Source organism: Chlorocebus sabaeus, chromosome 14, assembly GCF_047675955.1.
Source record: "Chlorocebus sabaeus isolate Y175 chromosome 14, mChlSab1.0.hap1, whole genome shotgun sequence".
Classification (NCBI taxonomy): Eukaryota; Metazoa; Chordata; class Mammalia; order Primates; family Cercopithecidae; genus Chlorocebus; species Chlorocebus sabaeus.
The window spans coordinates 97,278,924-97,303,435 of NC_132917.1; the positions used below are offsets into that span (position 1 = coordinate 97,278,924).

Here is a 24,512-nt window from a genome sequence, read left to right on the forward strand (position 1 = left end):
CAGGCAGGGCGCCCGGGACACGCCTCGCCTAGCGGCTGAGCAGACGATAGGAGAGAGATTTTGGCAAACATTTCCATTACAGTATTTTGCTCTTCATGTCTTTAAAATCTTGGGATCCCCCAGCTCAGTGTTTGTCTCTTTTGGTACATCTTGTGCACTTGGTGACACTGGAGCTGCCATTTACAGCCTCTCTGCTTCCAAGCACACTATAAAGAGGTCAGTCTCTGTAGAGGCTTTGTCTATGGACAGCAGCAGCAGCAACAACAGGAAAAGGATTCTGTTTTATCATCGGTACTTAGCACATCTTTGTACCCTGGGCTTTTTAATGCTAATATAGACTGCTTTAAATATGCCTATATATGCATGCATGTGTGTGTGTGTGTGTGTGTATATATGTATGTATATGTACGTATTTAAGGGATATGCCTATATATACATGCGTGTGTGTGTGTGTATATATGTATGTATATGTACGTATTTAAGGGATATGCCTATATATACATGCGTGTGTGTGTGTATATATGTATGTATATGTATGTATTTAAGGGATATGCCTATATATACATGCATGTGTGTGTGTGTGTGTGTATGTATGTATATGTACGTATTTAAGGGAATAGAGTTGCAGAAATATTCCTCCATTCCCTCTTGCTTTAGTGTGGTGGAGTAATAGGTACTAAGTACATAATAGGTACATAATAGGTACTAAGTACAGGTTTGCGAGCTGAATGGCCTGTTGAATACTTGGCAAAATGCACCTGAAATTATGTTTAGCTCTCTAATTAGTTTGCCTCGTCATGTGGGATGTCCTCTTTCCTGCCTAATTGTTTTTGAAAGGCACATTCCTGAGGGATGACTTCAGGTGACATCCCGAGACTCTGGTTTTATTTTCTGGAAGCACACCTTTGTCCAGAGTTTCTTTTCAGGACTCCAAATTAGAGTTTTTGTTTCTGTTTTAGTTTTACACATACACACAAGACTTTCATTTGATTTTTTCCTTGTCTTTTTTTTCTTTTTTCTTTTCTTTTTTTTTTTTTTTTTTTTGAGACAGATTCTCACTCTGTCGCCCATGCTGGAGTGCAGTGGCGCAATTACAACTCACTGCAGCTTAGAACTCCAGGGCTCAAGCCATCCTCCCACCTCAGCCTCCCGGGTAGCTGGGACTATAGCTACATGCCACTAGACCTGGCTATTTTTTGAAAAAAATAAAAACCTCTCGCTATGTTGCCCAAACTGCTCTCAAATTCCTGGCCTCAAGCAATTTCCCTGCTACGGCCTCCCAAAGTGCTGGGATTACAGGCATGAGCCACCTTTCTTTGTTTTGAGAATAGGTCAGTTTTGTGAAATATGTGTGTCTTTTCTTTTCTTTTTTTTTTTTTTTTTGAGACAGAGTCCCGCTCTTATTGCCCAGGCTGGAGTGCAGTGGCGTGATCTCAGCTCACTGCAACCACCGCCTCCCGGGCTCAAGCAATTCTCCTGCCTCAGCCTCCTAGTTTTGTAAAATACGTGTGTCTTATTCCAGGAAGCAGTGGTGCAAGTGGGAGTAGGTGTCCATTTAAATGAGGTCTCCGTATGGCACCAGCAGTCAGGCGCTCAATGAGGAGCGTTTCTTTGGAAACAAAAGATAAACAAAGTGTTTATTATGATTAGAAGAAGGCCCCAGAAAAAGAATTTCTCTCTCTGACATTTTCCTACCCCTCTTTCACCTGCCCAAGGCAGGACTCTAATCTGATTGTGGGTCTAAGACCTTCATTTCAGAGAAGGTCCTGCCCCACTCACCCTGGAAGAAGGAGTGCCGCACAGAGAGGCCAAGGAGAATCTGGACAGACGGGACTTGCAGGGTTTCCCACCCAGTCTGTTAGCATTTGATGATGCTCTTTTTGTCCAGTCACGTTTCTACATGGTTGTTCAGGCTTCAGCCATGCCTATCCAATGAAGGTTCCATAAAAGGCCCAAGAGGACAGGGTAGGAGGTTCCAGGTAACTGAGCACATGGAGGCTCACAGGAAGGTGAACAAAACTCATTCCCGTGCCCAGAGAGTGGAGCACTCCAACTCCACGCGGGCCCTTCCAGACCTCACCCTGTATGTCTCTTCATCTGGCTGTTTACTTGTACTTTTTAAAATGTGCTTTGTAATAAACTGGTAAACCGAAGTCTTTCTCTAAAAACGCTTTGGGTTTTTAGATCGTAACTTGCTAGAGCAGCTCACAGGACTCAGGGAAACACATGAATCTGGTGGGTCAGAAGTTCCGGAGGCCTGGACTTGTGCTGGTTAGAAGGAGGGGAGGGCCTTGTGGGAGTGAGTTCTCACCTGTGGTTTCTTGGGCCATCTCTGGGTAGACAGCATCAGAACTGAACTGAATTGGAGGTCACCCGGCTGGTGTCCACTGCACAACTCATTGCTTGCTTGGCGCATGGGGAGAAATCCCCACACATTTGGTCACAGAAGTCTTCTGTGTTGATTGTTGCTGAGGGAGAGAACAGGAAAAAGCAAACTGAGTGTTGTTTTTTTTTTAGATTTTCACAAAGATTCATAATTGGGAACCTAGTCTCTGAGTCCAGACGGCATCCAGTCAAGATTTCTAGAGTTGAGCTCAGAGCATCCTTAGATGATGGAATGCAGACAGCAGTTGTAGTTTGATGCACCTCCTGGTTTGCAGCTGGAATATTTTCAGTTATGGCACTGGATATTCCAGTAAACTTTTTTTTTTTTTTTTTTTTTTGAGTCGGAGTCTAGCTCTGTTGCCCAGGCTGGAGCGCAGTGGCGCAATCTCAGCTCACTGCAACCTCTGCCTCCCGGGTTCACGCCATTCTCCTGCCTCAGCCTCCTCAGTAGCTGGGACTACAGGCGCCCACCACCACGCCTGGCTAATTTTTTATATTTTCAGTAGAGACGGGGTTTTACCGTGTTAGCCAGGATGGTCTCAATCTCCTGACCTTGTGATCCACCCACCTCGGCCTCCCAAAGTGCCAGGATTATGGGTGTGAGCCACCGTGCCCGGCCCCAGTAAACTTTCTCAGTGGCTCAGACAACAGCAGGCATGCAGTTTGTCCATATGGGATTTGTTGTTGCGATTTCTCTGAAGTTTATATCAAGTGGTCAAGTTTAGTTTGTTAGGGTTTCAGGAAAAGGGAAATTTTGCTTTTTAATGATTCCAAATCGGAAGGGTGGGAGAAAAATTGGAAATGTGTAAAACAGCAGGAGCCAGTTCAAAAGAGGAAGAAGCTCAAAGGTGGTGAATACAGTACTGTTCAACGCCTCCCCAAAGGATACAGCTTTAGTTGGAACAGAACTGTCTCCCTACAGTCACCTCCATTTTCATCAGAGATCTCCCGAACTGCTTGGGCCCACCGGGAAGTAACCTTCTTTATTCACCTGGAAGGCAGGGGACTCTGTGGGCAAGGAGCCAGCCTGGTTTTGTCAGGGGGCTTTACTGATTCCACGATGTCACCTCTCTTTCCTTAAATCCGTCTGGTCATATCTGAAAATAGGACATTCCAGTCAAAGCCTTGGCGATATAATTAATGTTTTCAAATCGTGTCTTGCTATAGACTCTTGTTGGACCTATGCAAACAACTATATTGCCATAAAAATAAGAATACTCAAAGTTTCCAGAGTTTTGGAGGAATCAGGTAGGAAGAAGAGGAGAAATGTCTCAATGTTATTTACAAAGGTATAATTTACCAGACTGCTGTAAGCTATAGATAGCTTAAGAGAAAAGAGAAAAGGGTTTCCTTAAATATGGTAAACAAGATGTTAAAGCATCACCAATGTTTTAAACAGTTATAAAAACTACAATCATCTTCTTTGGTGCGTTCAGTTCCATGTAATTAATTCTCGTTCTGCTCTATCTTGGATTAGCAGTTTTCTGAATCCATCCTTTTCTTGCATTAGAGCTATAGAAATTCTTACCACGTTCAGTGGTATGATCTGAACATTGTCAGGAGCCTATATCATCGCATAGTACTTGTCAGAGTCTTTCCATGAATCTGTTCGAAGATAAAACACTTTTGTCTGTAGCTAGTTGTAAGAGCTTTCAGGAAAGCATCAGAGTACAACCACCATCTGTGACAGACAAAACAAACAAGCAAAAAACAACGACCCTCTAAAATAGTCATGATTGAGGATGTGGTGAGAGTTTACTATAATAGAGTTGGCAAGAAAATTGTATTTCTGTGGAATACAACACCTTAAGATACATAGAATTATGACTGATTATATGGACACTAAGGGCATTGACAAATTTCTAGGAATTTCACATACAGGCGTATTTTTATTGCACTTTGATTCTTTATTACACTTTGCAGATACTGTGTTTCTTACAGATGGAAGGTTTGTGGCCACCCTGTGTGGGCAGAATTTATCCAACAGCATGTACTCACTTCATGTCTCTGTGTCACATCTTGGTAATTCTCACAATATTTTAAACTTTGTCACAATTGTTGGATCTGTTATGGTGATCTGTGATCGGTGATTTTTTTTTTTTTTAAATTTTGAGACAGAGCCTCCCTCAGTCGCCCAGGCTGGAGTGCAGGGGCGCGATCTCGGCTCACTGCAACCTCCGCCTCCCGGGTTCAAGTGATTCTCCTGCCTCAGCCTCCTGAGTAGCTGGGACTACAGGTGCCACCACCACGCCCGGCTAATGTTTGTACTTTTAGTAGGGACGGGGTTTCACCGTGTTGGCCAGGCTGGTCTCGATCTCGAATCAGTGACTTTTAATGCTACTATTGTGGCTGTTTGGGAGCACCATGAACCACCGTTAAGATGGTGAACGTAATTGATACATGTGTGTTCTGACTGTTCTCTGACCAGACGCTCCCTCCCCACCTTCCTAGGGCCTCCCTATTTCCCTGAGACGCAGCAATATTGAAATTAGGCCAATTAATAACCCTGCAGTGGCCTCTCAGTGTTCAAGTGAAAGGAAGAGTCACAAGTTTCTCATTTTAAGTCAAAAGCTAGAAATGATCAAGCTTAGTGAGGAAGGCATGTCCAAAGCCGAGACAGGCTGAAAGCTAGGCCTGTTGCACCAAACAGTTAGCGAAGTTGTGAATGCAAAGGAAAAGTTTTTGAAGAAAATCAAACATCCTACTCTAGTGAACATGCTACTCTAGTGAACATATACATGATAACAAAGTAACGCAGCCTTATTGCTGATGTGGAGAAGGTTTGAGTGGTCTGGATAGAAGATCAAGCCAGCCACAATATTCCCTGAAGCCAAAGCCTAACCCAGAGCAAGCCTTCAGTTCTGTGAAGGCTTAGAGTGGTAAGGAAGCTGTAGAGGAAAAGTTTGATGCTACCAGAGGTTGGTTTCTGAGGTTTAAGGAGAGAAGCCAACCCCATCACATAAATTAAGCACAAGATGAAAGCAGCCAGTGCTGACAGAGAAAATGCAGCAAGTTATCCAGGATATTTAAGACCATTGATGAAGGGGGCTACACACAACAACAGATTTTCAATGTAGACAAAACAGCTTTCTATTGGAAGAAGATGCCGTCTAGGACTTTCATAGGTGGAGGGAAGTCAATGTGTGGCTTCAAAACTTCATGGGACAGGCTGACAGGATGGGCTGACGGGACGGGCTGATGGGACGGGCTGACGGAATGGGCTGACAGGACAGGCTGACGGGACGGGCTGACTGACGGGATGGGCTGACTGACGGGACGGGCTGATGGGACAGGCTGACTGACGGGACAGGCTGACAGGACAGGCTGACGGGACGGGCTGACTGATGGGATGGGCTGACAGGACGGGCTGATGGGACGGGCTGATGGGACGGGCTGACGGGACAGGCTGACTGACGGAATGGGCTGACAGGACGGGCTGACGGGACTAGCTGACGGGATGGGCTGACGGGACAGGCTGATGGGATGGGCTGACTGATGGGACAGGCTGACGGGACGGGCTGACGGGACTGGCTGATGGGACGGGCTGACGGGACGGGCTGACGGGACGGGCTGACGGGATGGGCCAATGGGATGGGCTGATGGGACAGGCTGACTGATGGGACAGGCTGATGGGACAGGCTGGCTGACGGGACAGGCTGACGGAATGGGCTGATGGGACAGGCTGACGGGACGGGCTGATGGGACAGGCTGATGGGACGGGCTGACGGGACAGGCTGACCCATGGGACAGGCTGATGGGACAGGCTGACTGATGGGACAGGCTGACGGAATGGGCTGACGGGATGGGCTGACTGACGGCATGGGCTGACGGGAGAGGCTGACGGGACAGGCTGACTGATGGGACGGGCCAACGGGATGGGCTGACTGAGGGGACAGGCTGATGGGATGGGCTGACTGATGGGACAGGCTGACGGAATGGGCTGACGGGACAGGCTGACGGAATGGGCTGATGGGACAGGCTTATGGGATGGGCTGACTGACGGGACAGGCTGATGGGACGGGCTGATGGGACAGGCTGATGGGACGGGCTGACGGGACAGGCTGATGGGACAGGCTGATGGGATGGGCTGAGGGGACAGGCTGATGGGATAGGCTGACGGGATGGGCTGACTGATGGGACAGGCTGATGGGACAGGCTGACAGGACAGGCTGACTGATGGGACAGGCTGACGGGACAGGCTGACTGATGGGACAGGCTGACGGGATGGGCTGACGGGACAGGCTGACGGGACGGGCTGACTGATGGGACGGGCCAACGGGATGGGCTGACTGAGGGGACAGGCTGACGGAATGGGCTGACGGGACAGGCTGACGGGACAGGCTGATGGGACAGGCTGACAGGACAGGCTGACTGATGGGACAGGCTGACGGGACAGGCTGACGGGACAGGCTGACAGGACGGGCTGACTGATGGGACAGGCTGATGGGACAGGCTGACTCTCTTGTTAGGGCTAATGCAGCTGGTGACTTTAAATTGAAGCCAGTGCTCATTTGTCATTCTGAAAATCCTGGGGCCCTTAAGCATTGTGTGAAATCTACCCTGCCTGTGCTCTGTAACTGGAACAACAAAGCCTGGATGACAGCACATCTGTTTACAGCATGGTTTACTGAGTATTTTAAGCCCAGGGCTGAGATCTGCCGCTCAGAAAAAAGATTCCTTTCAAAATGTCGCTGCTCATTGATGGTACGCCTAAACACCTCAGAGCTCTGATGCACAAGGAGATTAATATTTTCATGCCTTCAGATACAACATCCACTCTGAAGCCCATGAATCAAGGCGTGATTTCGACTTTCAAGTCTTACTATTATTTAAGAAACACATTTCGTAAGGCTATAGCTGCCACAGTAATTCCTCTGATGGATCTGGACAAAGTAAATTGAAAACCTCCGGAAAGGAGTCGCCATGCTAGATGCCATCAAGAACACTCGTAATTCATGAGAGGAGGTCAAATATCCACATTACCAGGAGTTTGGAAGAAGTTGATTTCAGCTCCCATGGATGACTTTGCAGGGTTCAAGCCTTCAGTGAAGGAAGTAATTGAAGATGTGGTGGAGAGAGAAAGAGAACTAGAATTAGAAGTGGAGCCTGGGCCGGGCAGTAGCTCACACCTGTAATCCCAGCACTTTGGGAGGCAGAGGTGGGTGGATCACCTGAACTCAGGAGTTTGAGACCAGCCTGGCCAATATGGTGAAACCCCGTCTCTACTAAAAATACAAAAATTAGCCAGGCATTGTGGCACGTGCCTGTAATCCCAGCTACTCAGGAGGCTGAGGCAGGAGAATCGCTTGATTCTCCAGGAGGCGGAGGTTGCAGTGAGCCGAGATTGCACCACTGCACTCCAGCCTGGGTGACAAGAGCAAAACTCTGTCTCAAAAAAAAAAAAAAAAGAAAAAAAGAAGTGGAGCCTGAAGATACGACTGAACTGTTGCCAATCTCATGGTAAAGCCTGAACAGACAGAGTTGCTTCTTGTAAATGAGCAAAGGAAGTAGTTTCTTGAGATGGAATCTACTACTCCTGGTGAAGATGCTGTGAACTGTTGAAATGACAACAAAGGATTTGGAATGTTACATAAACTTAGTTGATAAAGCTGCAGCAGGGTTTAACAGGAGGGACTCCAATTTTGAATGGAGTTCTACCATGAGTAAAACACTATCAGACAGCATGCTACAGAGATATTTTGCGAAAGAAAGAGCCAATTGATGTGGCAAACTTCACTGTTGTCTTATTTTAAGAAATTGTGACAGTCACCCCAACCTTCAGCAACTGCCACCCTGATTAGTCAGCAGCTAGCATCATCGAGGTAAGACCCTGCACCAGCAAAAAGATAGTTTTTTTTTTAGACGGAGTCTCACTCTGTCACCCAGGCTGGAGTGCATCTAGCTCTGTACCCCAGGCTGGAGTGCAGTGACACAATCTCGGCTCACTGCAACCTCTGCCTTCTGGGTTCAAGCAATTCTCCTGCCTCAGCCTCCTGAGTAGCTGGGATTACAGGTGCCTGCCACCACGTCCAGTACTTTTTTTGTATTTTTAGTAGGATGGTATTTCACTATGTTGGCCGGGCTTGTCTCGAACTCCTGACCTCAGGTGATTTGCCCACCTCTGCCTCCCAAAGTGCTGGGATTACAGGCATGAGCCACTGTGCCTGACCTAAAGGATAGTTTAAATATTACTTTTATATGCACTGGGAAACAAAAAATTTGTGTCACTTGCTTTATGGCAATATTTAACATATCAAATAAGCTTAAGGAGTCTAGTATATCTACTTTTATAAGATGAGAAACAAATCCTTTAAGGTCATCCAGGGGTTCTCTGGGAAATTCCAAAGTTAATTCAAGGTTGGGAAAAAAAAAAAAAAAAAGACTTTATTTAGAATTTGTTTTCGGAGAGGAGCAAAGATGTCCAGTTAGAAGCAGCTGTGGTTTGCAGCACTCACGGAGGGGAATGAAAGGAGCAAGTTAATACAGCACCTTCAACCGAAATATCCAGGTTCTCACGCTGGGACTGACTAGGCAAACGACTCGACCCATGAAGAAGGAAGAAAAGCAGGGTGGGGTAATGCCCACCCAGGAGCAGCACAGAGTCGAAGGAACCCCCACCGCCAGTCAAGGGAAGTGGTGAGTAACTGTGCGACCGCACTGGGGAAACCATGCTTCTCCCATGGATCTTTGCAACTTGTGGATCAGGAGATCTCATGAGCCCACGCCACCAGGGCCTAGGGTCCCTTACAAAAAGCTGTGTGGAGTCTCAGCAAAGCAGCAACTCAGGCACACACAGAGACCCAGGAGTTTTACATACCCCAGCCCTGGGATCCCCAGCCAGGCGGGAGGTCCACTCGTACATACCCCTAGAAAGGGTGCGGAATCCAGGGAGCCGAGCAGTGTCATTCTGCAGGCCCCACTTCCATGGCACCTCTTAAGATAAGACCCACTGGTTTGGAATTCCAGCCAGCCAGCAGCAACTGGCTGGAGTCTGCCAGAGACAGGACAGAGTTCCCAGGGGTGGGGCAGCTGCCATCTCTGCAATTTGCTCCACTCAGCCATTCCAGTCTGCTGGCTTTGGAGAGTCCAAACTGTCCAGATGTGGAAGGGTCCCCACCCCACTGCCCCAACGCAGCACACCAGCTCTACCAAAAAGCAGCCAGACTACTTCTTTAAGTGGGTCCTTAATTCCATTTCTCCTGACTGGGTGAGACCCCCCAACAAGCATGTCTGGGCTGGCAACAGGTCAGTACCCTCCTGGGATGGAGCTTCTGGAGGAAAGAGCAGACTGCCATCTTTGCTATTTCATAGTCTTCACTGGTGATCACCGCCAGGCACAAGAAAAACTGAGGCCACTAGGGTTTGGAGTGGACCCCCAGCAAACTGCAGCAGCCCTACAGAATACTGACCTGACTATTAAAAGAAAAACAAACAGAAAACAAAACAACATCAACAAAAAAGACCCCACAAAATTCCCATTCAAAGGTCAGCAACCTCAAAGATCAAAGGTAGATAAGCCCACAAAGATGAGAAAAAAATCAGTAGAAAAGTGCTGAAAACTCAAAAAGCCAGAGTGCTTCCTCTCCTCCAAATGACCACAACACCTCTCCAGCAAGGGCACAGAACTGGGCTGAGGCTGAGATGGCTGAAGTGACAGAAGTAGGCTTCAGAAAGTGGACAATAACAAACTTTGCTGAGCTAAAGGAACATATTGTAACCCAATGCAAAGAAGCTAAGAATCATTATAAAATGATACGGGAGCTGACAGCCAAAATAGCCAGTTTAGAGAGGAACATAACTGACTTGATGGAGCTAAAAACACAACATGAGGACTTCACAATACAATCACAAGTATCAATAACAGAATAGACCAAGGGGAGGAAAGAATCTCAGAGCTTGAAGACTATCTTTCTAAAATGAGACAGGCAGATAAGAATAGAGAAAAAAAAATGAAAAGGAATGAACAAAACCTCTGAGAAATATGAGATTATGTAAAGAGACTGAAGTTACAACTGACTGGGGTACCTGAAAGAGACAGGGAGAATGTAACCAAGTTGGAAAACATACTTCAGGATATCACCCAGGAGAACTTCCCCAACCTAGCAAGACAGGCCAACATTCAGGAAATGCAGACAACCCCAGTAAGATACTCCATGAGAAAATCAACCTTAAGACACATAATCATCAGATTATCCAAGGTCAAAATGAAAGAAAAAATATTAAGGGCAGCCAGAGAGAAAGGCCAGGTTACTTACAAAGGGAAGCCTATTAGACTAACAGCAGACCTCTCAGCAGAAAACCTTACTAGCCAGAAGCAACTGGGGGCCAATATTCAACACTCTTAAAGAATTTCCAATCCAGAATTACATATCCAGCCAAACTAAGCTTCATAAGCAAAGGAGAAATAAGATCCTTTCCAGACAAGCAAATGCTGAAGGAATTTACCACCAGGCCTGCCTTGCAAGAGCTTCTGAGGGAAGCACTACATATAGAAAGGAAAAACATACCAGCCACTACAAAAACACACTGAAGTACACAGACCAATGACACTATGAAGCAATTGCATAAACAAGTCTGCAAAATAACCAGCTAGCATCATGATGACAGGATTAAAGTCACAAATAACAATACTAACCTTAAATGTAAATGGGCTAAATGCTCCAATTAAAAGACACAGAATAGCAAGCTGAATAAAGAGTCAAGACCTATCAGTGTGCTGTCTTCAAGAGACCCATCTCACGTGCAAAGATGCAAATGGGCTCAAAATAAAGGGATGGAAGAAAATTTACCAAACCTGTGGAAAACAGAAAAAAGCAGGGGTTGCAATCCTAGTTGCTGACAAAACAGACTTTAAACCAACAAAGATTTAAAGAAGACAAAGAAGGGCAATTACATAATGGTAACAGGTTCAGTTAAACAAAAAGAGCTATTATAAATATATATTCCTAATACAGGAGCACCCAGATTCATAAAGCAAGTTCTTAGAGACCTACAAAGAAACTTAGACTCCCACACAATAATAGTGCAAGACTTTAACACCCCACTGACAATATTAGATCATTGAGACAGAAAATTTGAAAAGATACTCAGGACCTGAACTCAGGTCTGGATCAAGTAGACCTGATAGATATCTACAGAACTCTCCACCCCAAAACAGCAGAATGTACATTCTTCTCATTACCACATGGCACATACTCTAAAATTGATCACATATTTGGAAGTAAAACACTCCTCAGCAAATGCAAAGAACTGAAATAATAACAGTCTCTCAGATCACAGCACAATCAAATTAGAACTCATATTAAGAAATTCACTCAAAACCACACAACTACATGGAAGTTGAACAACCTGCTCCCAAATGACTCTTGGGTAAATCATGAAATGAAGGCAGAAATCAAGAAGTTATTTGAAACTAATGAGAACAAAGAGACAACATACCAGAATCTCTGGGACACAGCTAAAGCTATGTTAAGATGGAAATTTATAGCACTAAATGCCCACATGAAAAAGCTAGAAAGATCTGAAATTGACATCCTAACATCATAACTAAAAGAACTAGAGAACCAAGAGCAAACACACCCCAAAGCTCAGAGGGAAACTGAAGGAGATAGAGACATGAAAAACCCTTTAAAAATCAATGAATCCTGGAGCTGGTTTTTTCTTTTTTTTTGAGACAGAGTCTTGCTCTGTTGCCCAGCCTGGAGTGCAGTGGCACAATCTTGGCTCACTGCAAGTTCCACCTCCTGGGTTTACACCATTCTCCTGCCTCAGCCTCCCAAGTAGCTGGGACTACAGGTGCCCACCACCATGTCCAGCTAATTTTTTTTATTTTTTAGTAGAGATGGGGTTGGGGGTTTCATCATGTTAGCCAGGATGGTCTCAATCTCCTGACCTCGTGACCCACCCATCTTGGCCTCCAAAAGTGCTGGGATTACAGGCGTGAGCCACCGTGCCCAGCCTGGAGCTGTTTTTTTGAAAAAAGAAAATAATAAAATAGGCTACTAGCTAGACTATAAAGAAGAAAAGAGAGAATAATCAGATAAACAAAATCAGAAATGATAAGGGGGATACATCATCACTTACCTCAAAGAAATACAGACAACTATCAAGAATACTATAAACAGTTCTATGCACATAAACTAGAAAATCTAGGAAAAATGAATAAATTGCTGGACACATACACCCTCTCAAGACTGAGTCAGGAAGAAATTAAATCCCCGAATAGACCAATAACAAGTTCTTAAATTGAGGCAGTAATAAGTAGCCTACCAATGAAAAAAAAGCCCAGGACAAGACAGATTCACATGCTGAATTCTACCAGAAGTACAAGGAAGAGCTGGACTATTTCTACTGAAAGTATTCAAAAAAATCGAAAACGGGGGACACCTCCCTAACTCATTCTATGAGGACAGCATCATCCTGATCCCAAAACCTGGCAGAGATGCAACAAAAAAAGAAAATTTCAGGCCAATATCCTTGATGAACATTGATGCAAAAATCCTCAATAAAATACTGGCAAACTGAATCCAGCAGCACATCAAAAAGCTTATCCACCACAATCAAGTTGGCTTCATCTCCGGGATGCAAGGTTGGTTCAACATATGCAAATCAATAAATGTAATTAATCACATAAACAAAACAAAGACAAAAACCACTTGATTATCTCAATATGCTGAAAAGGACTTCGATAAAATTCAACATCCTTTCATGTTAAAAATTCTCAATAAACTAGGTATTGAAGGAACATACCTCAAAATAATAAGAGCCATATATGACAAACTCACAGCCATATCATACTGAATGGGCAAAAGCTGGAAGCACTCGCCTTGAAAACCAGCACAAAACAAGGATGCCCTCTCTCACCACCTCTATTCAACATAGTATTGGAAGTTCTGGCCAGGGAAATCAGGCAAGAGCAAGAAATAAAGGGTATTCTAATAGGAAGAGGGGAAGTCAAATTGTTTTTGGAGATAACATGATCCTATATCTAGAAAACCCCATCATCTTGGCCCAAAAGCTTCTTAAGCTGATAAGCAACTTCAGCAAAGTCTCAGAATGCAAAATCAATGTGCAAATATCTCTAGCATTCCTATATACCAACAACAGACTAGCAGAGAACCAAATCACGAATAACTTATATTCACAATGGCTATAAAAAGAATAAAATACCTAGGAATACAGCTAATAAGGGAAGTGAAGGGCCTCTTCAAGAACTACAAACCACTGTTCAAAGAAATCAGAGAGGACATAGACAAATGAAAAAATATTCCATGCTGAGGGATAGGAAGAATCAATATCATAAAAATGGCCATATTGCCCAAAGTAATTTATAGGTTCAATGGCATTCCCATTAAACTACTATCGACATTATTTACAGAATTAGAAAAAAACTATTTCAAAATTCATATGGAACCGAAACAGAGCCCAAATAGCCAAGACAATCCTAAGCAAAAAGAACAAAGCTGGAAGCATCATGCTACCCAACTTCAAACTATACTACTAGGCTGCAGTAACCAAAACAGTATGATACTGGTACAAAAACAGACATATAGACCAATGGAACAGAATAGAAAACCCAGACATAAAGTTGCATACCTATAGCCATCTGAGCTTCAACAAAGTTGACAAAATAAGCAATGGGGAAAGGACTCCCTATTCAATAAACAGTGCTGGAATAGCTGGCAAGCCATATGCAGAAAATTGAAACTGGACCGCTACATTTCACCATATACAAATATTAACTTAAGATGGATTAAAGATATACATGTAAGATCTCAAAGTATAAGAATCCTAGAAGAAAACCTAGGAAACATCATTCTGGACATTGGCCTCAGGAAAGAATATATGACTAAGTTCTTAAAAGCAATTGCGCCAAAAACAAAACTTGACAAGTGGGACCTAATTAAACTAAAGAGCTTATGCATAGCCAAAGAGACCATCAGCAGAGATTTTCTCGCATCAACAGAATGGGAGAAAATATTAACAAACTATGCATCCAACAAAGTTCTAATATTTATAATCTATAAGGAACTTAAATAATTAAAAACAAATAACCCCATTAAAAAGTGGGCAAAAGACATGAACAGACACTTCTCAAAAGAAGACATACAAGTGGCCAACAAACATACGAAAAAATGCCCAACATCAGTAATCGTCAGGGAAATGCAAATCAACACTATAATGAGATACCATCTCACACCAGTCAGAATGGCTATTATTAAAAACTCAAAAAATAACAGATGCTGGGGAGGCTGTGTGGAAAAAGAGAATGGGTATACACTGCTGGTGGGAATGTACATTAGTTCAGCCACTATGGAAAACAGTTTGGCGATTTCTTGGAGAACTTAAAACAGAGCTGCTGATCAACTCAGCAATCCCGTTACTGAGCATATATCCAAAGAACACTAATCATTCTACCAAAAAGACACACGTGTCTTTGTTCATATGTTCATTGCAGCACTGTTCACAATAACAAAGACACAGAATCAGACTAGGTGCCCATCAACAGTGGACTGGATAAAGAAAATGTGGAACATATACCATGGAATACTATGCAGCCGTGAAAAAGAATAAAATTGTGTCCTTTGCAGCAACATAGATGCAGCTGAGGCCATTATCTTAAGCAAACTAACACAGGAACAGAAAGCTAAATACCACATGTTCTCACTTACAAGTGGGAGTTAAACACTGGGTACTCGTGGACACACAGATGAAAACAATAGATGTTGGGGACTGCTAGAGGGAAGAGTAAGTGGCGAAGGAGGGGCAAGGGTTGAAAAACTAATTACTGGGCAGTGTGCTCAGTACCTCAGTGACAGGATCAATCGTACTCCAAACCTCAGCATCCTGGAAGATACCCAGGTAACAAACCAGCGCATGTACCTCCTGAATTTAAAACAACAGATGAAATCATATTTTAAAAAGACAACATGAAGCACAACAAATTATTTTGATGGGATATAGACTTTTTGTTTCCCAGGCAGACGCCTAAAAAAGTAAAGAAAACCCTTCATAACGTGGGAATTCTCATAAGGGATCAAAGGCTGAAAGAAACGGCAAGACCTGCTGCGTGTGTATCAGGTCAGACAAGGAGAAGCGACTGCAGAGAATAGCTGGCTATGTGGCGAGGTGCAAGGAAGGTCTGTTTGCAGGGAATTCTCTGGTCAACAACTCCCCACTGAAGAATGTTCCTTTGTCCTGGAGGAAGGAGGGCACCTTTCACGTGGGAGTTTTTGTCTCCTGTTTTCTGGGAGAGAAGGAAGATCAGAGTGCCCTGGCTGCACCTGCTGTTTCCAAGTTGCCTTTGGCTTGAGGTATCCTTCTGTCAAAGTGGCCTGTTTTGGGGTTGAATGTTCTGCCACTTTTCACTGGGATTGGAGTGTGTGTGTGTATTTGGGGGGATTGGAGGCTTGAGTTTGGCGGCTCTGCCAAGACCCAGAGATCCAGGCAGATGGAGGCCCCACCGTCTTGTCACGTCACCATCTCAGCACGTGGCTTCAGGGTCTCCCCGACAAGGAAGGAAGCCCGGCGACCTCACATCTACTTTGCTGTGCTTCAGCCAAGAGGTAACCCACCTTACTTTTACGTGCAGCCTGCTCATCGGAATTAGCCACATGGCTCCGAGCCAACTGCAGTTGAGGCTGGAATACGCGATCTGCCCCAGCATCTGGGAGAGGAAAATGAACATGGAGCATTGTCTTGGCTGTGGTGGCCAACAAACGTTTGGGACAGAACTTGACTGTGGGGGCACCAAGTGGGAGGCGAGTGTGATGATCCGACGGCTTCACTTGTGAGCTCTTCGTGATAATATGGGCTAGACCCAAGCCCTGGGCTCCAGGACAGGCAGTCTGCTGCCTTTGGCTAACTTCTAAGTGCAGAGGTGCTGGGCTTCTCCGCAGAGGAGCAGGCACTGCTGAATCACCGTGGTTTCCCTGGAGAGAGGGTCCTAGGAGGGGATTCCAGCTGTTCCCCTCCCCACCTGAAGTAAAGGCTGTTCTTCCCACGGGAGTGCTCCCGGGAAGGAGCTGCACTTAACCCTGGGCTTCTTGTCAGAGCTGTGGTTTGGTGAAACCTGGATCCTGGAGCTGCCCTGGGAAGCTTCTGTCTCCAAGATTCACACCCAGGTCCGGCTGCTGCGTGGCTCCCGACGTATCACAGAGCCCAGTCTCCTTCTTCTGGCGGGCCCGTGTCTGAGTTTCTGCTTTAAGCTTCTGGTGCTTCTCCCTGCAGCCTGCTGCCTGTTGCAACGTGTGCTCACCTGCCGTGCTTCGCTTCTGCGTCTGTGCTCACCGGCTCATCTCGTTCCTGCTGGGCGCCAAACACACACCCACCCTTTTATGCTGACCTTCTGTCCCTTCCTGGGTTTGCCACCTCCTCGCTTCACACTGACTTTGAAACAGTGTGTCTGTCCTCCATGTTACCTGCCTGCTCCCCGATCTAGCCTAGATCCTGAACGCCAGCCGTCCCCTCAGCTCTTCCTCTCAGGCTCCTTTCTGCTGACACAATTCCTGCTTTGTCTCCCCTTCTTATCAAAGGCCCGATCTTCATTTGGGGGCACTGCCTCCCTCACCAAAGTGCATTCCTGGACATCCTAGAGCAGCCTACTTCACCAGGTTATAATTTACACCACAGGTCCCCCGAGGACATTGCCAGTCTCCACGGAAACCTTGACAATGAAGCCAGTCTCCTGGGTTCTCATCCTCTCTCCCTCTGGGGACAAGAAGACTGACTGCAACAGTGAAGGGCCCGTTTCTGTCTCCCTGGGCCCAGACAAACTGCTGCCTCTGCCTCTGCTGTCTCGGGCCCTGCCTCATCTGCAAGAATGCTGCTCAGTGGGGCAGAGCTCCTGCTTCCCGCATGACGGGAGGTGGGATCACCAGCAGCCGACTGGTGAAGCCAGGGGTCAACCTCAGAGGTCAGCAAGGCCAAACCCCGCTTTGGCACATGGAAGACTGGGGTCCTCAGTGGCTCGTGAATCCCAAATGAGAAGGTGAGGATGGCCTGCAGCCCAGGTGGTTCTCTCCAAGTGTGCAGTGTCCTCTAGGCACCCCTGCAACAGTGGCCTGCAGAGTTGTGTACGTGGAGAGGGCTCACACTCCAGCCCCAGACAGAACCCCATATGATGTTATCATCAGGCTACAAGTTTGGGTTTTCAGTGCCAGGATCTGAGACAGGAGGAGACTCACGACAACACAGAAGAGGGAGGCCCTGCAGGCAGGCAGGGCCCAGAGAGATTCCCATCGCGGACACCTGTGAGGGCATCAGGAGGAATGTGATGACTGACATTCCTTCCTCTGTGTCACTTACCTTCCTTACCCCCAACCCTTCGTCAAAGACCCTTACACAATTTTTTTTTTTTTTTTTTTTTTTTTTTTTTTGAGACACAGTTTCGCTCTTTTTGCCCAGGCTGCAGTGCAATGGCGTGATCTCGGCTCACTGCAACCTTCGCCCCCTGGGTTCAAGCGATTCGCCTGCCTCAGCCTCTCGAGTAGCTGGGATTACAGGTGCCCACCACCACACCCAGCTAATTTTTGTAGTTTTAGTAGAGACAGGGTTTCACCATGTTGACCAGGTTGGCCTTGAACTCCTGACCTCAGGAGATTTGCCGGCCTCAGCCTCCCAAAGTGCTGGGATTACAGGCGTGAGTCACCAGACCTGGCCTCCACAATTCTTTTAGTGGAGATTCAGGGACAAAGGACAGGGACTGGCTCCCAGATTCCAGGTTGTGACCAGCAGCAAAGTGAGCAAGAGGACACTAGAGAATCCTCTGCTGTGCCGAGGTCTTCGATAGAGGAGTTTGCCTTGCAAGGAGGTGGGAGGGATGCTGTGGGATGGGCTGGGCCATCTGGTTGGATATGAAAGGAGAGGGCCTGGGGACCTTCAGGCAGAAGTCCCTGGAGTTCCTCATTTGCTCCTGGTCATGCATCGAGTTCCAGGGCCATGGCTGGTAGGAATGGGCCCCGTGCAGGTGCTGGGGGTTCCCCTTCTCCTTCAGAGCTACGTGGAGGCCGTTGGTGCCAGTTGGTGCATGCTCTACCATGTTTAAGTACCAGCAGAGTAAAACAAGAATGAAAGGGAAAAGAGAAGACAGGAATTATTTCGTTTACGCATGATAAGTGCAGGATCCTATTTTAATACGACACAACTTATGGATATGTGTCTTTATTTTCTTCAGTACTATGTCACTTGCTTCTAAAATACTTTTACTAACTGGGGGCTAGGAGAGGAAAACTTAAATGTATTGGGCAGCCAGAATGCAAGCGAGGGAGAAATGAGAGAGAACAACCACACTTTCTGACCTGTGCTCTGACAGGGAGAATTTGCCTGGTACACTCAGAACAAAATGCGTCTACAGTCAAATAACTTCGAGACACAGAGGATGTCACTGGAGGCCGAATCCACACGTGTCTACACTCCCTTCTCCCTGAGCGACAGAGCTCTGGCTTTATTCCAGGCAGCTGAGTGCCCGGCCGAAACTTCATGTTTCCCACCCTACCTGTAGCTATGTGTGGCCTTATGACCAAGTTCTGGCTAATAAGATGTGAGTTTAAGGTCTGGGGATGACCTCCGGGAAGGCTGTTTAAAGGAAGTTGCCTCAACCAGGAGGGTTACAGCTCCTCTCAGCCATCTCTGAGCCTGGGATGTGGATGTGATGACTAGACCTTCTGCAGCCATTTTGTTCCTTGAAGCAACCACAAGGTTAGAGACTGCCTTGGGATGATAGAGTAGAAAGAGAGAAGGAGCAGGGGTTGTTGACGATTGTGGTGCTGCTGGGACAGCCCTAGATTTTCAACCTCCGGTCTCATTTTAATGTGAGAAGAAATATATTTCGGTTTTGGTTTCCCCACTGTTATTTGGAGTTTTCTGACGTATTCAACTGAACCTGATCCAAGAGATACTTGACACAGAAATCCCCCTTCTGGGAGACTCAGAAGTTACAGTAGCAAATTAAAGACAATAAGGGGCTTTATAATCAAGAAACCTATTACAGGCAGAATTCTAAAGATGTCCCTGGAGGACTCCTGTCCCTTGGCTGTTCAATCAAATGTCATTCAAGGTACGGCTGTGACAGGACATTGCAGATGTAATTATGGTTACTAACCAGCTGACTTGAAGATAGGGGATCATCCTGAAATATGTCATTGGTCCCAGTGTGAGTCCTTAAATACAGATTAGGAAGCAGACGAGTCAGAAAGATGAGGCAGAAAAGATGAGAGAATATGGCAGATTCAGGAGTCAGAGAGATTTCAAAGGTGAGAAGGATTGGATGTACCCATGGCTAGCAGCCAGCAAGGAAACGGGGGCCTCAGTCCTACAGCCACAAGGACCTGGATACTTCCAACAACTTAGATTCTACCCCAAAGCCTCCAGATCAGAGCCCAAGCCATCAACCCACACCTTGATTTTAGTCTTGTGAGACTCAGAGCAGAGGAACCGGCCGAGCTACCCAACTTCCTACCTACAGAACAATTAGATCTTACATTCGCATGGCTTGAAGCCACTAAGCTTGTGGAGATTTCTTTCAGAAATAATAGAAAAATGAATACAGAAACCGGGTCACTTTCACATAAAATATTAAACTTTTGGCAAAATATCACATACATTTGGTAAAAAATAAAGCAGTACGAAAGGAATTATACTGAAAAATCAGCAAAAACCCAGCCCTGCCCTTGCTGCCTGCAGTCACGCTTTCTTCTCTTAATTCTTTTTTTCTGATATTACCTCCATATCTCTAAAAAATATTGCTGTATCTAGATTTGTGAACACAGTCATTGCTTATTAACTTTCTATTATGAGACACTTAAATGTAGCTGCTTGATCCTTTTTCATCACACTACAATTGCTTTAATATGTTTGTTTTTATTTTTTGTTTCTTTGGGTTTTTTTATTTTGGTTTTGTTTTTTTGTTATTTTTGAGAAAGTCTGGCTCTGTCGCCCAGGCTGGAGTGCAGTGGTGCCATCTTGACTCACTGCAACCTCTGTCTCCCGGGTTCAAGCGATTATTGTGCCTCAACCTCCAGAGTACCTGGGACTACAGGCATGTGCCACCATGCCCAGCTAATTTTTGCATTTTTAGTAGAGACTGGATTTCCCCATGTTGGCCAGGTTGGTCTCGAACACTTGACCTCAGGTGATCTGCCCGCCTCAGCCTCTCAAAGTGCTAGGGTGTGTTACAGGTGTGAGCCACCACGCCCGGCCACAATTGCTGTAATATGAATGAATTCCACCTCCAGCATTGGCCTGACTCTTGCGGGTGTGCCATGATCCCATCTCTTTTCTTAGTCCATGTTATAAAATTTCCCTGTTTGGTAACTTGCATAATTTACTAGACATATATCTTTATTTCCAATCCTCCTTCAGGCACCTTCTACAGAGTTTTCCTTCATTCTAGAATCCCTATCCCCAGGTATCCCTCTTTCCCGTCCACCCCCACACACACACTGCTCCTCTCCCACTCTAATCTGGTCTGGGTGGTCTCCAAGTTATGTAACCAGCGGGTTGTCATCCTGAGGTGTCTCTGCCTCTCTTTTGGCATCGATTCGTTGTTTCCTGATTCCTGTATCTTTCTTATTCTTGGCTTGTGCCACCATTTTTGAGGAAAACATCCTCTAGGAAGTTCTACAAAAAATCATGCAGGATGTATTAATGTTTTAGGTTCTTTAGGTCTAATATTGCCATCTTTATGGCACTGAAATGGTAATTTGGCTGGTTATAAAAGTCTGAGGGAAGATCACGTGGCCTCTGCCTTTGGATCCACACTGTGCTGCATTCGGAAGCACTGCTCCGCCGTCTCTGCACTGGGAAGTCGCCAATGCCCTGTGCGACATGTTAGGAAGGCACTGCTCTGCTGTCTTCGCACCGGGGGGCACTGCTCTGCTGTCTCCGCACGGAGTGGGGGGGAACTGCTCCGCCGTCTCCGCACTGTGGGGGGGGTGGGGGGCACTGCTCCGCCGTCTCCGCACGGGGCTGGGGGGCACTGCTCCACCGTCTCTGCACTGGGGGGCACTGCTCTGCCGTCTCTGCACTGGGGGGCACTGCTCTGCTGTCTCCGTACTGGGGGGGGCACTGCTCCACCGTCTCTGCACTGGGGGGCACTGCTCCGCCGTCTCTGCACTGGGGGGCACTGCTCCGCCGTCTCTGCACTGGGGGGCACTGCTCTGCTGTCTCCGTACTGGGGGGGGCACTGCTCCACCGTCTCTGCACTGGGGGGCACTGCTCCGCCGTCTCTGCACTGGGGGGCACTGCTCCGCCGTCTCTGCACTGGGGGGCACTGCTCTGCTGTCTCCGTACTGGGGGGGGCACTGCTCCACCGTCTCTGCACTGGGGGGCACTGCTCCGCCGTCTCTGCACTGGGGGGCACTGCTCCGCCGTCTCTGCACTGGGGGGCACTGCTCTGCTGTCTCCGTACTGGGGGGGGCACTGCTCCACCGTCTCTGCACTGGGGGGCACTGCTCCGCCGTCTCTGCACTGGGGGGCACTGCTCCGCCGTCTCTGCACTGGGGGGCACTGCTCTGCTGTGCTCAGCACTTGGATGTTACAGCTCACTGTACTCCAGCTGGGGGCACAGCTCCAGTGTTCTCTGCATCTGGAAGGAAACATTCCAGTGTTTTCTGCAGGGGGAAGCCCTTGTTCCATCCTTCTGTGGATGTGGAAGGCATTGCTCTGCGTGTGTGTTTGGGGGACACTGTTCTGCCGCTCTCTGCTCTCCATCGTCTTCGTTTGCAGGCACAAACCCTGTCTTCTGCTGCGGAGCTGCGGCCCCCCGCCCTGCCCCCTGCCCTGTGCAGGCTGAGGCACCCCTCCACAGCTTCTCTTCCCTCGGAGTCCGTGCTCCCCGTCATCGGCACTGACCTGGGACTGCTTGGCGGTCCTGTGTATTTAAAGAGGCTGCGTTCCCTCTTTGCGCTGTAGGTGGAACGCTCACGACCCACACTGTTGTATTGGGAGGCAGGGCTCCCGGGCCCATTGCACTTGGCTGTCTCTGCTGCTCTCTCACGTTCATCTGGAGTCACTGCTCCCCTGCCCAGTGCATTTGGAAGGCACAGCTGCCCTGTCCTCTGCCTTCGGTGGAACTGCCCCACTCCACTGTGCATCTCCACGGGTCCCTTGACCCCTGCATGTGGAAGACACGGCTCCACTCCTCTACATTCAGAGGCATTTCACTGTGTTCGGGCTTTGGGGACCCCGCTGCATTTACCCTGTGGTTTGGTTTGGATCTATGTCCCCTCCACATCTCACAGTGAAATGTAATCCCCAGTGTTGGAGGTGGGGCCTGGTGGGAGGACTGGATCATGGGGACATACCCTTCATGGATGGCTTAGCGCCGTCCCCTTGGTAATGAGCGAGTTTTCCCTGTGAGTTCACACGAGATCCGGTTGTTTAAATGTGTGTGGCACCTGCCCCTTCTCTCCCCTGCTCCTGCTCTCACCATGTGATCTGCCTGTTTCCCTCCACCTTCCGCCAGGAGGGGAGGCTCTCTGAGCCCTCCCCAGAAGTTGAACAAACGCTGGCACCTGCTGTGTGTACAGCCCACAGCACCGTGGGCCAGCTACATCTCTTTTCTTTTCTTTCTTTTTGTTTTTGAGGCAAAGTCTCGCTCTGTCCCCCAGGCTGGAGTGCAGTGGTGTGATCTTGGCTCACTGCAGCCTCAACCTCCTGGACTCAAGTAATTCTCCTGCCTCAGCCTCCCGAGTAGCTGGGAATACAGGCGTGAAACACGATACCCGGCTAATTTTTGTATTTTTAGTAGAGACGGGGTTTCACCATGTTGGCCAGGCTGGTCTCGAACTCCTGACCTTAAGTGATTGTCCTCCCAAAGTGTTGGAATTACAGGCGTGAGCCACCGTGCCCAGCCTCTTTTCTTTATAAATGGCCCAGTCTCAGGTAGGCCTTTATGGCAACGCAAAAACAGCCTAACATACCCTGTGTCAGAGGCTCTGCCCACAGCCCTCCACATTTGGAGACATTGGAGCTCCTGTCCTCTGAGTTTATGTGGATGTCACTGATCCAATGTCGTCTGCATTTGGAGCTGCTGTTCCACATCCTATGCTTCTTTATTTCTTTGAGACAGGATCTTACTCTCTCACTGAGGCTGCGGTGCAGTGGTGCATTCAATCATAGCTCACTGTAACCTCGAACTCCTGACCTCAAGCGAGCCTTCCACTTCCCAAGTGAGTCCTGTGCTTCTGGAAGGAATGGCTCCAACACTCCCTGTCCTTCTAATGCACTGCTAATCCACTCTCCTGTGCATTTGGGGTGCTGCCTCACTGTCCTCTGCACTTGTCCTCTGCACTGTCCTCTGCACTCTGCACTTGGCAGATGCCACTGCTCCATTGCCATCTTCATTTTGAGGTCCTTTCTCCGCTGTCCTCTGCATTTGGAACGATCAGCTGGAGTGAGGTGGGCGTTCGTGCAGCGGAACTGCTTTGGTCACTGACTTCATCTGTTTTCCTGCCAGCTTGGTAGTCCATCCCGAAGAGCTCCGTGTAGACTTGCTGGCCCCCAGTGGTCCCCCAGAGCACCCCACAGGCTGCCCAGACCTTGGCAGGGAGTGTCTGCATCTCTCCACATGCCACAGTGGGTGTTACACCCTAAATTCCAGCTGCCCCCCAACGAGCTGAAGGCTTCCTGAGATATGTTCTGGGGCCCATCTGCAGCCTAGGCTCCTCCGGGCCACCCAGCTGCTTCCCGCCCCACCCCCTGTGAGAGCGTGGGGGGCACCCACTGTCTCCCACCCTCCTTTCTCATGCCTATGCCTTACCTGTGTGTCTTGGTCCCTGGGGCCTGGTGCAAAGGCTACTTATTCTCAGGGTACAGGCTGCGGTGGACGTGGAAGGTCGGGGGAGAGACGACCACAGGCAGGGAAGGGATCCTGACACCCCCTCACCAGCCCACATAGAAAGGTCAGGAACACATGAGGTGGGGGTGCCCCTGCCCTACAGGATAAGAGCTGTGTCCTGTGAGGGGGGCCTGCGCCGCCCTGGCAGTGGCTCTCAGGCCTCCTGGCCCACCAGAACCTCCTGGCAAGCTCACAAAACTCACAAACACTGAACTCCACTACAGGAGATTAGAATCTGGGGGCTCTGGGACGTGAGCCAGGCATCCGCAGGTGACTCTGACGGGCAGCC

General features: G+C 47.6%; 1 protein-coding gene across 3 annotated transcripts in view; it reads left to right on the forward strand.

Moving 5' to 3' along the window:
• The window catches only part of ZNF892 (zinc finger protein 892), a 58,296-nt gene that overhangs the window by 28,332 nt on the left and 5,452 nt on the right, over positions 1-24,512 (forward strand). The gene's annotated exons all lie outside the window — the stretch shown is intronic.